Source organism: Dendrobates tinctorius, unplaced genomic scaffold, assembly GCF_039654945.1.
Source record: "Dendrobates tinctorius isolate UK_male_01 unplaced genomic scaffold, ASM3965494v1 ptg000254l, whole genome shotgun sequence".
NCBI classification, from domain to species: Eukaryota; Metazoa; Chordata; class Amphibia; order Anura; family Dendrobatidae; genus Dendrobates; species Dendrobates tinctorius.
This window is the reverse complement of record NW_027361921.1, coordinates 1,871,020-1,883,277: the sequence shown is the minus strand read 5'-3', so window position 1 is coordinate 1,883,277 and position 12,258 is coordinate 1,871,020. Positions and strand designations below refer to the sequence as shown.

The 12,258-nt window shown below is 35.1% G+C and overlaps 6 non-coding genes across 6 annotated transcripts; all 6 read left to right on the top strand.

The window, feature by feature from the left end:
* Positions 1 to 171: 171 nt before the first annotated feature.
* Positions 172 to 245, top strand: TRNAT-UGU (transfer RNA threonine (anticodon UGU)). Its single transcript has one exon. It is a non-coding gene; the product is annotated as a tRNA-Thr (tRNA).
* A 1,421-nt stretch (positions 246 to 1,666) lies between these two features.
* On the top strand, positions 1,667 to 1,740 carry TRNAT-UGU (transfer RNA threonine (anticodon UGU)). The gene has a single exon. It is a non-coding gene; the product is annotated as a tRNA-Thr (tRNA).
* A 5,362-nt stretch (positions 1,741 to 7,102) lies between these two features.
* Positions 7,103 to 7,176, top strand: TRNAT-UGU (transfer RNA threonine (anticodon UGU)). The gene has a single exon. It is a non-coding gene; the product is annotated as a tRNA-Thr (tRNA).
* Positions 7,177 to 8,597: 1,421 nt separating this feature from the next.
* On the top strand, positions 8,598 to 8,671 carry TRNAT-UGU (transfer RNA threonine (anticodon UGU)). Its single transcript has one exon. It is a non-coding gene; the product is annotated as a tRNA-Thr (tRNA).
* A 729-nt stretch (positions 8,672 to 9,400) lies between these two features.
* Positions 9,401 to 9,474, top strand: TRNAT-UGU (transfer RNA threonine (anticodon UGU)). The gene has a single exon. It is a non-coding gene; the product is annotated as a tRNA-Thr (tRNA).
* A 728-nt stretch (positions 9,475 to 10,202) lies between these two features.
* TRNAT-UGU (transfer RNA threonine (anticodon UGU)) lies at positions 10,203 to 10,276 on the top strand. Its single transcript has one exon. It is a non-coding gene; the product is annotated as a tRNA-Thr (tRNA).
* Positions 10,277 to 12,258: the final 1,982 nt, after the last annotated feature.

The following is a 12,258-nucleotide window of genomic DNA, read 5'->3' as shown; positions in this document are numbered from 1 at the left end:
TGCTTTTGAAATGCTCTAAAAGGAATCAGATGAAATAACTTTCTTTAGAGAATATAGGATGGGCTCAAGCATTACAAATTAAAACCAGTGGAATTACACATTAGATGCTACAAATTTTCATAGCAGTTTTCGGAAAAAGCAGAATAATAAATATTCACACATGAAAATTGGGGTGCTGTGGCTTAGTTGGTTAAAGTGCCTGTCTTGTAAACAGGAGATCCTGAGTTCAACTCTCAGCAGTACCTTGTTTTCATCTTCTCAAGAATAAGCTTCCTATCTTAAAGCAGGTCTTTTACCTGTGTGCAAATTCAAATTTGCCATTGTTCCAGCCCTACTGATAGTGCAATTGTGACTCTCTAAGCAGTCTTTCCAATATATCACATCTTTTTGTGATGTAGACAAGTTGGTCAAAGAGCCTGTTTAGTAAACAGAAAATCTTGATTTCGAATGTCAGCAGTGCTTTCCTTTCTTCATGTCAGTTTGGGGCTGTTAGCCGAAAAAGAAGACTTTCACTTCTGTTTGACATCAAACATGTCTTTCCCAAAGCACTAATAAAGTGTATTTGAGAGAAAAAAACTTTCTGCTTTTGAAATGCTCTAAAAGGAATTAGATGAAATAAGTTTCTTTAGAGAATATAGGATGGCTTCAAGCATTACAAATTAAAACCAGTGGAATTTGAGTAAAAAAAAAAATTTTGCTTTTGAAATGCTCTAAAAGGAATCAGATGAAATAACTTTCTTTAGAGAATATAGGATGGGCTCAAGCATTACAAATTAAAACCAGTGGAATTACACATTAGATGCTACAAATTTTCATAGCAGTTTTAGGAAAAAGCAGAATAATAAATATTCACCTATGGAACATGTGGTGCTGTGGCTTAGTTGGTTAAAGCGCATGTCTTGTAAACTGGAGATCCTGAGTTCAACTCTCAGCAGTACCTTGTTTTTGTCTTCTCAAGAATAAGCTTCCTATCTTAAAGCAGGTGTTTTACCTGTGTGCAAACTCAAATTTGCCATTGTTCCAACCCTACTGAGAGTGCAATTGTGAGATTAAAAATCTCATCTAAATGCTGAAAAGGAAGTAAGATTGCTTCAAGCTTGACAACTTAACCAATGGATTTTATTTTGAAATGCCTCCACTTTCCGCACCTGACTCTCTAAGCAGTCTTTCCAATATATCACATCTTTTTGTGATGTAGACAAGTTGGTCAAAGAGCCTGTTTAGTAAACAGAAAATCTTGATTTCGAATGTCAGCAGTGCTTTCGTTTCTTCATGTCAGTTTGGGGCTTTTAGCCGAAAAAGAGGACTTTCACTTTTGTTTGACATCAAACATGTCTTTCCCAAAGCACTAATAAAGTGTAATTGAGAGAAAAAAACTTTCTGCTTTTGAAATGCTCTAAAAGGAATTAGATGAAATAAGTTTCTTTAGAGAATATAGGATGGCTTCAAGCATTACAAATTAAAACCAGTGGAATTTGAGTAAAAAAAAAATTTTTGCTTTTGAAATGCTCTAAAAGGAATCAGATGAAATAACTTTCTTTAGAGAATATAGGATGGGCTCAAGCATTACAAATTAAAACCAGTGGAATTACACATTAGATGCTACAAATTTTCATAGCAGTTTTCGGAAAAAGCAGAATAATAAATATTCACCTACGGCTCATGTGGTGCTGTGGCTTAGTTGGTTAAAGCGCCTGTCTTGTAAACAGGAGATCCTGAGTTCAACTCTCAGCAGTACCTTGTTTTCATCTTCTCAAGAATAAGCTTCCTATCTTAAAGCAGGTGTGTTTTACCTGTGTGCAAACTCAAATTTGCCATTGTTCCAGCCCTACTGATAGTGCAATTGTGAGATTAAGAATCTCATCTAATTGCTGAAAAGGAAGTAAGATTGCTTCAAGCTTGACAACTTAACCAACTTAACCAAGATGCTACATCTTCTCAAGAATAAGCTTCCTATCTTAAAGCAGGTGTGTTTTACCTGTGTGCAAACTCAAATTTGCCATTGTTCCAGCCCTACTGATAGTGCAATTGTGAGATTAAGAATCTCATCTAAATGCTGAAAAGGAAGTAAGATTGCTTCAAGCTTGACAACTTAACCAACTTAACCAAGATGCTACATCTTCTCAAGAATAAGCTTCCTATCTTAAAGCAGGTGTGTTTTACCTGTGTGCAAACTCAAATTTGCCATTGTTCCAGCCCTACTGATAGTGCAATTGTGAGATTAAGAATCTCATCTAAATGCTGAAAAGGAAGTAAGATTGCTTCAAGCTTGACAACTTAACCAATGGATTTTATTTTGAAATGCCTCCACTTTCCGCACCTGACTCTCTAAGCAGTCTTTCCAATATATCACATCTTTTTGTGATGTAGACAAGTTGGTCAAAGAGCCTGTTTAGTAAACAGAAAATCTTGATTTCGAATGTCAGCAGTGCTTTCCTTTCTTCATGTCAGTTTGGGGCTGTTAGCCGAAAAAGAGGACTTTCACTTTTGTTTGACATCAAACATGTCTTTCCCAAAGCACTAATAAAGTGTAATTGAGAGAAAAAAACTTTCTGCTTTTGAAATGCTCTAAAAGGAATTAGATGAAATAAGTTTCTTTAGAGAATATAGGATGGCTTCAAGCATTACAAATTAAAACCAGTGGAATTTGAGTAAAAAAAAAAATTTTGCTTTTGAAATGCTCTAAAAGGAATCAGATGAAATAACTTTCTTTAGAGAATATAGGATGGGCTCAAGCATTACAAATTAAAACCAGTGGAATTACACATTAGATGCTACAAATTTTCATAGCAGTTTTCGGAAAAAGCAGAATAATAAATATTCACCTATGCAACATGTGGTGCTGTGGCTTAGTTGGTTAAAGCGCCTGTCTTGTAAACTGGAGATCCTGAGTTCAACTCTCAGCAGTACCTTGTTTTTGTCTTCTCAAGAATAAGCTTCCTATCTTAAAGCAGGTGTTTTACCTGTGTGCAAACTCAAATTTGCCATTGTTCCAGCCCTACTGATAGTGCAATTGTGAGATTAAGAATCTCATCTAATTGCTGAAAAGGAAGTAAGATTGCTTCAAGCTTGACAACTTAACCAACTTAACCAAGATGCTACATCTTCTCAAGAATAAGCTTCCTATCTTAAAGCAGGTGTGTTTTACCTGTGTGCAAACTCAAATTTGCCATTGTTCCAGCCCTACTGATAGTGCAATTGTGAGATTAAGAATCTCATCTAAATGCTGAAAAGGAAGTAAGATTGCTTCAAGCTTGACAACTTAACCAATGGATTTTATTTTGAAATGCCTCCACTTTCCGCACCTGACTCCCTAAGCAGTCTTTCCAATATATCACATCTTTTTGTGATGTAGACAAGTTGGTCAAAGAGCCTGTTTAGTAAACAGAAAATCTTGATTTCGAATGTCAGCAGTGCTTTCCTTTCTTCATGTCAGTTTGGGGCTGTTAGCCGAAAAAGAGGACTTTCACTTTTGTTTGACATCAAACATGTCTTTCCCAAAGCACTAATAAAGTGTAATTGAGAGAAAAAAACTTTCTGCTTTTGAAATGCTCTAAAAGGAATTAGATGAAATAAGTTTCTTTAGAGAATATAGGATGGCTTCAAGCATTACAAATTAAAACCAGTGGAATTTGAGTAAAAAAAAAAATTTTGCTTTTGAAATGCTCTAAAAGGAATCAGATGAAATAACTTTCTTTAGAGAATATAGGATGGGCTCAAGCATTACAAATTAAAACCAGTGGAATTACACATTAGATGCTACAAATTTTCATAGCAGTTTTCGGAAAAAGCAGAATAATAAATATTCACCTATGGAACATGTGGTGCTGTGGCTTAGTTGGTTAAAGCGCCTGTCTTGTAAACTGGAGATCCTGAGTTCAACTCTCAGCAGTACCTTGTTTTTGTCTTCTCAAGAATAAGTTTCCTATCTTAAAGCAGGTGTTTTACCTGTGTGCAAATTCAAATTTGCCATTGTTCCAGCCCTACTGATAGTGCAATTGTGAGATTAAGAATCTCATCTAATTGCTGAAAAGGAAGTAAGATTGCTTCAAGCTTGACAACTTAACCAACTTAACCAAGATGCTACATCTTCTCAAGAATAAGCTTCCTATCTTAAAGCAGGTGTGTTTTACCTGTGTGCAAACTCAAATTTGCCATTGTTCCAGCCCTACTGATAGTGCAATTGTGAGATTAAGAATCTCATCTAAATGCTGAAAAGGAAGTAAGATTGCTTCAAGCTTGACAACTTAACCAATGGATTTTATTTTGAAATGCCTCCACTTTCCGCACCTGACTCTCTAAGCAGTCTTTCCAATATATCACATCTTTTTGTGATGTAGACAAGTTGGTCAAAGAGCCTGTTTAGTAAACAGAAAATCTTGATTTCGAATGTCAGCAGTGCTTTCCTTTCTTCATGTCAGTTTGGGGCTGTTAGCCGAAAAAGAGGACTTTCACTTTTGTTTGACATCAAACATGTCTTTCCCAAAGCACTAATAAAGTGTAATTGAGAGAAAAAAACTTTCTGCTTTTGAAATGCTCTAAAAGGAATTAGATGAAATAAGTTTCTTTAGAGAATATAGGATGGCTTCAAGCATTACAAATTAAAACCAGTGGAATTTGAGTAAAAAAAAAAATTTTGCTTTTGAAATGCTCTAAAAGGAATCAGATGAAATAACTTTCTTTAGAGAATATAGGATGGGCTCAAGCATTACAAATTAAAACCAGTGGAATTACACATTAGATGCTACAAATTTTCATAGCAGTTTTCGGAAAAAGCAGAATAATAAATATTCACACATGAAAATTGGGGTGCTGTGGCTTAGTTGGTTAAAGTTCCTGTCTTGTAAACAGGAGATCCTGAGTTCAACTCTCAGCAGTACCTTGTTTTCATCTTCTCAAGAATAAGCTTCCTATCTTAAAGCAGGTCTTTTACCTGTGTGCAAATTCAAATTTGCCATTGTTCCAGCCCTACTGATAGTGCAATTGTGACTCTCTAAGCAGTCTTTCCAATATATCACATCTTTTTGTGATGTAGACAAGTTGGTCAAAGAGCCTGTTTAGTAAACAGAAAATCTTGATTTCGAATGTCAGCAGTGCTTTCCTTTCTTCATGTCAGTTTGGGGCTGTTAGCCGAAAAAGAAGACTTTCACTTCTGTTTGACATCAAACATGTCTTTCCCAAAGCACTAATAAAGTGTATTTGAGAGAAAAAAACTTTCTGCTTTTGAAATGCTCTAAAAGGAATTAGATGAAATAAGTTTCTTTAGAGAATATAGGATGGTTTCAAGCATTACAAATTAAAACCAGTGGAATTTGAGTTAAAGAAAAATTTTGCTTTTGAAATGCTCTAAAAGGAATCAGATGAAATAACTTTCTTTAGAGAATATAGGATGGGCTCAAGCATTACAAATTAAAACCAGTGGAATTACACATTAGATGCTACAAATTTTCATAGCAGTTTTCGGAAAAAGCAGAATAATAAATATTCACCTATGGAACATGTGGTGCTGTGGCTTAGTTGGTTAAAGTGCCTGTCTTGTAAACTGGAGATCCTGAGTTCAACTCTCAGCAGTACCTTGTTTTTGTCTTCTCAAGAATAAGCTTCCTATCTTAAAGCAGGTGTTTTACCTGTGTGCAAACTCAAATTTGCCATTGTTCCAGCCCTACTGATAGTGCAATTGTGAGATTAAGAATCTCATCTAAATGCTGAAAAGGAAGTAAGATTGCTTCAAGCTTGACAACTTAACCAATGGATTTTATTTTGAAATGCCTCCACTTTCCGCACCTGACTCTCTAAGCAGTCTTTCCAATATATCACATCTTTTTGTGATGTAGACAAGTTGGTCAAAGAGCCTGTTTAGTAAACAGAAAATCTTGATTTCGAATGTCAGCAGTGCTTTCCTTTCTTCATGTCAGTTTGGGGCTGTTAGCCGAAAAAGAAGACTTTCACTTCTGTTTGACATCAAACATGTCTTTCCCAAAGCACTAATAAAGTGTAATTGAGAGAAAAAAACTTTCTGCTTTTGAAATGCTCTAAAAGGAATTAGATGAAATAAGTTTCTTTAGAGAATATAGGATGGCTTCAAGCATTACAAATTAAAACCAGTGGAATTTGAGTAAAAAAAAAATTTTGCTTTTGAAATGCTCTAAAAGGAATCAGATGAAATAACTTTCTTTAGAGAATATAGGATGGGCTCAAGCATTACAAATTAAAACCAGTGGAATTACACATTAGATGCTACAAATTTTCATAGCAGTTTTTGGAAAAAGCAGAATAATAAATGTTCACACTTGAAAATTGGGGTGCTGTGGCTTAGTTGGTTAAAGTGCCTGTCTTGTAAACAGGAGATCCTGAGTTCAACTCTCAGCAGTATCTTGTTTTCATATTCTCAAGAATAAGCTTACTATCTTAAAGCAGGTCTTTTACCTGTGTGCAAATTCAAATTTGCCATTGTTCCAGCCCTACTGATAGTGCAATTGTGAGATTAAGAATCTCATCTAAATGCTGAAAAGGAAGTAAGATTGCTTCAAGCTTGACAACTTAACCAATGGATTTTATTTTGAAATGCCTCCACTTTCCGCACCTGACTCTCTAAGCAGTCTTTCCAATATATCACATCTTTTTGTGATGTAGACAAGTTGGTCAAAGAGCCTGTTTAGTAAACAGAAAATCTTGATTTCGAATGTCAGCAGTGCTTTCCTTTCTTCATGTCAGTTTGGGGCTGTTAGCCGAAAAAGAGGACTTTCACTTTTGTTTGACATCAAACATGTCTTTCCCAAAGCACTAATAAAGTGTAATTGAGAGAAAAAAAACTTTCTGCTTTTGAAATGCTCTAAAAGGAATTAGATGAAATAAGTTTCTTTAGAGAATATAGGATGGCTTCAAGCATTACAAATTAAAACCAGTGGAATTTGAGTAAAAAAAAAAATTTTGCTTTTGAAATGCTCTAAAAGGAATCAGATGAAATAACTTTCTTTAGAGAATATAGGATGGGCTCAAGCATTACAAATTAAAACCAGTGGAATTACACATTAGATGCTACAAATTTTCATAGCAGTTTTCGGAAAAAGCAGAATAATAAATATTCACACATGAAAATTGGGGTGCTGTGGCTTAGTTGGTTAAAGTGCCTGTCTTGTAAACAGGAGATCCTGAGTTCAACTCTCAGCAGTACCTTGTTTTCATCTTCTCAAGAATAAGCTTCCTATCTTAAAGCAGGTCTTTTACCTGTGTGCAAATTCAAATTTGCCATTGTTCCAGCCCTACTGATAGTGCAATTGTGACTCTCTAAGCAGTCTTTCCAATATATCACATCTTTTTGTGATGTAGACAAGTTGGTCAAAGAGCCTGTTTAGTAAACAGAAAATCTTGATTTCGAATGTCAGCAGTGCTTTCCTTTCTTCATGTCAGTTTGGGGCTGTTAGCCGAAAAAGAAGACTTTCACTTCTGTTTGACATCAAACATGTCTTTCCCAAAGCACTAATAAAGTGTATTTGAGAGAAAAAAACTTTCTGCTTTTGAAATGCTCTAAAAGGAATTAGATGAAATAAGTTTCTTTAGAGAATATAGGATGGCTTCAAGCATTACAAATTAAAACCAGTGGAATTTGAGTAAAAAAAAAAATTTTGCTTTTGAAATGCTCTAAAAGGAATCAGATGAAATAACTTTCTTTAGAGAATATAGGATGGGCTCAAGCATTACAAATTAAAACCAGTGGAATTACACATTAGATGCTACAAATTTTCATAGCAGTTTTAGGAAAAAGCAGAATAATAAATATTCACCTATGGAACATGTGGTGCTGTGGCTTAGTTGGTTAAAGCGCATGTCTTGTAAACTGGAGATCCTGAGTTCAACTCTCAGCAGTACCTTGTTTTTGTCTTCTCAAGAATAAGCTTCCTATCTTAAAGCAGGTGTTTTACCTGTGTGCAAACTCAAATTTGCCATTGTTCCAACCCTACTGAGAGTGCAATTGTGAGATTAAAAATCTCATCTAAATGCTGAAAAGGAAGTAAGATTGCTTCAAGCTTGACAACTTAACCAATGGATTTTATTTTGAAATGCCTCCACTTTCCGCACCTGACTCTCTAAGCAGTCTTTCCAATATATCACATCTTTTTGTGATGTAGACAAGTTGGTCAAAGAGCCTGTTTAGTAAACAGAAAATCTTGATTTCGAATGTCAGCAGTGCTTTCGTTTCTTCATGTCAGTTTGGGGCTTTTAGCCGAAAAAGAGGACTTTCACTTTTGTTTGACATCAAACATGTCTTTCCCAAAGCACTAATAAAGTGTAATTGAGAGAAAAAAACTTTCTGCTTTTGAAATGCTCTAAAAGGAATTAGATGAAATAAGTTTCTTTAGAGAATATAGGATGGCTTCAAGCATTACAAATTAAAACCAGTGGAATTTGAGTAAAAAAAAAATTTTTGCTTTTGAAATGCTCTAAAAGGAATCAGATGAAATAACTTTCTTTAGAGAATATAGGATGGGCTCAAGCATTACAAATTAAAACCAGTGGAATTACACATTAGATGCTACAAATTTTCATAGCAGTTTTCGGAAAAAGCAGAATAATAAATATTCACCTACGGCTCATGTGGTGCTGTGGCTTAGTTGGTTAAAGCGCCTGTCTTGTAAACAGGAGATCCTGAGTTCAACTCTCAGCAGTACCTTGTTTTCATCTTCTCAAGAATAAGCTTCCTATCTTAAAGCAGGTGTGTTTTACCTGTGTGCAAACTCAAATTTGCCATTGTTCCAGCCCTACTGATAGTGCAATTGTGAGATTAAGAATCTCATCTAAATGCTGAAAAGGAAGTAAGATTGCTTCAAGCTTGACAACTTAACCAATGGATTTTATTTTGAAATGCCTCCACTTTCCGCACCTGACTCTCTAAGCAGTCTTTCCAATATATCACATCTTTTTGTGATGTAGACAAGTTGGTCAAAGAGCCTGTTTAGTAAACAGAAAATCTTGATTTCGAATGTCAGCAGTGCTTTCCTTTCTTCATGTCAGTTTGGGGCTGTTAGCCGAAAAAGAGGACTTTCACTTTTGTTTGACATCAAACATGTCTTTCCCAAAGCACTAATAAAGTGTAATTGAGAGAAAAAAACTTTCTGCTTTTGAAATGCTCTAAAAGGAATTAGATGAAATAAGTTTCTTTAGAGAATATAGGATGGCTTCAAGCATTACAAATTAAAACCAGTGGAATTTGAGTAAAAAAAAAAATTTTTGCTTTTGAAATGCTCTAAAAGGAATCAGATGAAATAACTTTCTTTAGAGAATATAGGATGGGCTCAAGCATTACAAATTAAAACCAGTGGAATTACACATTAGATGCTACAAATTTTCATAGCAGTTTTCGGAAAAAGCAGAATAATAAATATTCACCTACGGCACATGTGGTGCTGTGGCTTAGTTGGTTAAAGCGCCTGTCTTGTAAACAGGAGATCCTGAGTTCAACTCTCAGCAGTACCTTGTTTTCATCTTCTCAAGAATAAGCTTCCTATCTTAAAGCAGGTGTTTTACCTGTGTGCAAACTCAAATTTGCCATTGTTCCAGCCCTACTGATAGGGCAATTGTGAGATTAAGAATCTCATCTAAATGCTGAAAAGGAAGTAAGATTGCTTCAAGCTTGACAACTTAACCAATGGATTTTATTTTGAAATGCCTCCACTTTCCGCACCTGACTCTCTAAGCAGTCTTTCCAATATATCACATCTTTTTGTGATGTAGACAAGTTGGTCAAAGAGCCTGTTTAGTAAACAGAAAATCTTGATTTCGAATGTCAGCAGTGCTTTCCTTTCTTCATGTCAGTTTGGGGCTGTTAGCCGAAAAAGAGGACTTTCACTTTTGTTTGACATCAAACATGTCTTTCCCAAAGCACTAATAAAGTGTAATTGAGAGAAAAAAAACTTTCTGCTTTTGAAATGCTCTAAAAGGAATTAGATGAAATAAGTTTCTTTAGAGAATATAGGATGGCTTCAAGCATTACAAATTAAAACCAGTGGAATTTGAGTAAAAAAAAAAATTTTTGCTTTTGAAATGCTCTAAAAGGAATCAGATGAAATAACTTTCTTTAGAGAATATAGGATGGGCTCAAGCATTACAAATTAAAACCAGTGGAATTACACATTAGATGCTACAAATTTTCATAGCAGTTTTCGGAAAAAGCAGAATAATAAATATTCACCTACGGCACATGTGGTGCTGTGGCTTAGTTGGTTAAAGCGCCTGTCTTGTAAACAGGAGATCCTGAGTTCAACTCTCAGCAGTACCTTGTTTTCATCTTCTCAAGAATAAGCTTCCTATCTTAAAGCAGGTGTTTTACCTGTGTGCAAACTCAAATTTGCCATTGTTCCAGCCCTACTGATAGTGCAATTGTGAGATTAAGAATCTCATCTAAATGCTGAAAAGGAAGTAAGATTGCTTCAAGCTTGACAACTTAACCAATGGATTTTATTTTGAAATGCCTCCACTTTCCGCACCTGACTCTCTAAGCAGTCTTTCCAATATATCACATCTTTTTGTGATGTAGACAAGTTGGTCAAAGAGCCTGTTTAGTAAACAGAAAATCTTGATTTCGAATGTCAGCAGTGCTTTCCTTTCTTCATGTCAGTTTGGGGCTGTTAGCCGAAAAAGAAGACTTTCACTTCTGTTTGACATCAAACATGTCTTTCCCAAAGCACTAATAAAGTGTATTTGAGAGAAAAAAACTTTCTGCTTTTGAAATGCTCTAAAAGGAATTAGATGAAATAAGTTTCTTTAGAGAATATAGGATGGCTTCAAGCATTACAAATTAAAACCAGTGGAAATTGAGTTAAAGAAAAATTTTGCTTTTGAAATGCTCTAAAAGGAATCAGATGAAATAACTTTCTTTAGAGAATATAGGATGGGCTCAAGCATTACAAATTAAAACCAGTGGAATTACACATTAGATGCTACAAATTTTCATAGCAGTTTTCGGAAAAAGCAGAATAATAAATATTCACCTATAGAACATGTGGTGCTGTGGCTTAGTTGGTTAAAGCGCCTGTCTTGTAAACTGGAGATCCTGAGTTCAACTCTCAGCAGTACCTTGTTTTTGTCTTCTCAAGAATAAGCTTCCTATCTTAAAGCAGGTGTTTTACCTGTGTGCAAACTCAAATTTGCCATTGTTCCAGCCCTACTGATAGTGCAATTGTGAGATTAAGAATCTCATCTAATTGCTGAAAAGGAAGTAAGATTGCTTCAAGCTTGACAACTTAACCAACTTAACCAAGATGCTACATCTTCTCAAGAATAAGCTTCCTATCTTAAAGCAGGTGTGTTTTACCTGTGTGCAAACTCAAATTTGCCATTGTTCCAGCCCTACTGATAGTGCAATTGTGAGATTAAGAATCTCATCTAAATGCTGAAAAGGAAGTAAGATTGCTTCAAGCTTGACAACTTAACCAATGGATTTTATTTTGAAATGCCTCCACTTTCCGCACCTGACTCTCTAAGCAGTCTTTCCAATATATCACATCTTTTTGTGATGTAGACAAGTTGGTCAAAGAGCCTGTTTAGTAAACAGAAAATCTTGATTTCGAATGTCAGCAGTGCTTTCCTTTCTTCATGTCAGTTTGGGGCTGTTAGCCGAAAAAGAGGACTTTCACTTTTGTTTGACATCAAACATGTCTTTCCCAAAGCACTAATAAAGTGTAATTGAGAGAAAAAAACTTTCTGCTTTTGAAATGCTCTAAAAGGAATTAGATGAAATAAGTTTCTTTAGAGAATATAGGATGGCTTCAAGCATTACAAATTAAAACCAGTGGAATTTGAGTAAAAAAAAAAATTTTGCTTTTGAAATGCTCTAAAAGGAATCAGATGAAATAACTTTCTTTAGAGAATATAGGATGGCTTCAAGCATTACAAATTAAAACCAGTGGAATTTGAGTAAAAAAAAAATGTTGCTTTTGAAATTCTCTAAAAGGAATCAGATGAAATAACTTTCTTTAGAGAATATAGGATGGGCTCAAGCATTACAAATTAAAACCAGTGGAATTACACATTAGATGCTACAAATTTTCATAGCAGTTTTCGGAAAAAGCAGAATAATAAATATTCACCTACGGAACATGTGGTGCTGTGGCTTAGTTGGTTAAAGAGCCTGTCTTGTAAACAGGAGATCCTGAGTTCAACTCTCAGCAGTACCTTGTTTTCATCTTCTCAAGAATAAGCTTCCTATCTTAAAGCAGGTGTGTTTTACCTGTGTGCAAACTCAAATTTGCCATTTTTCCA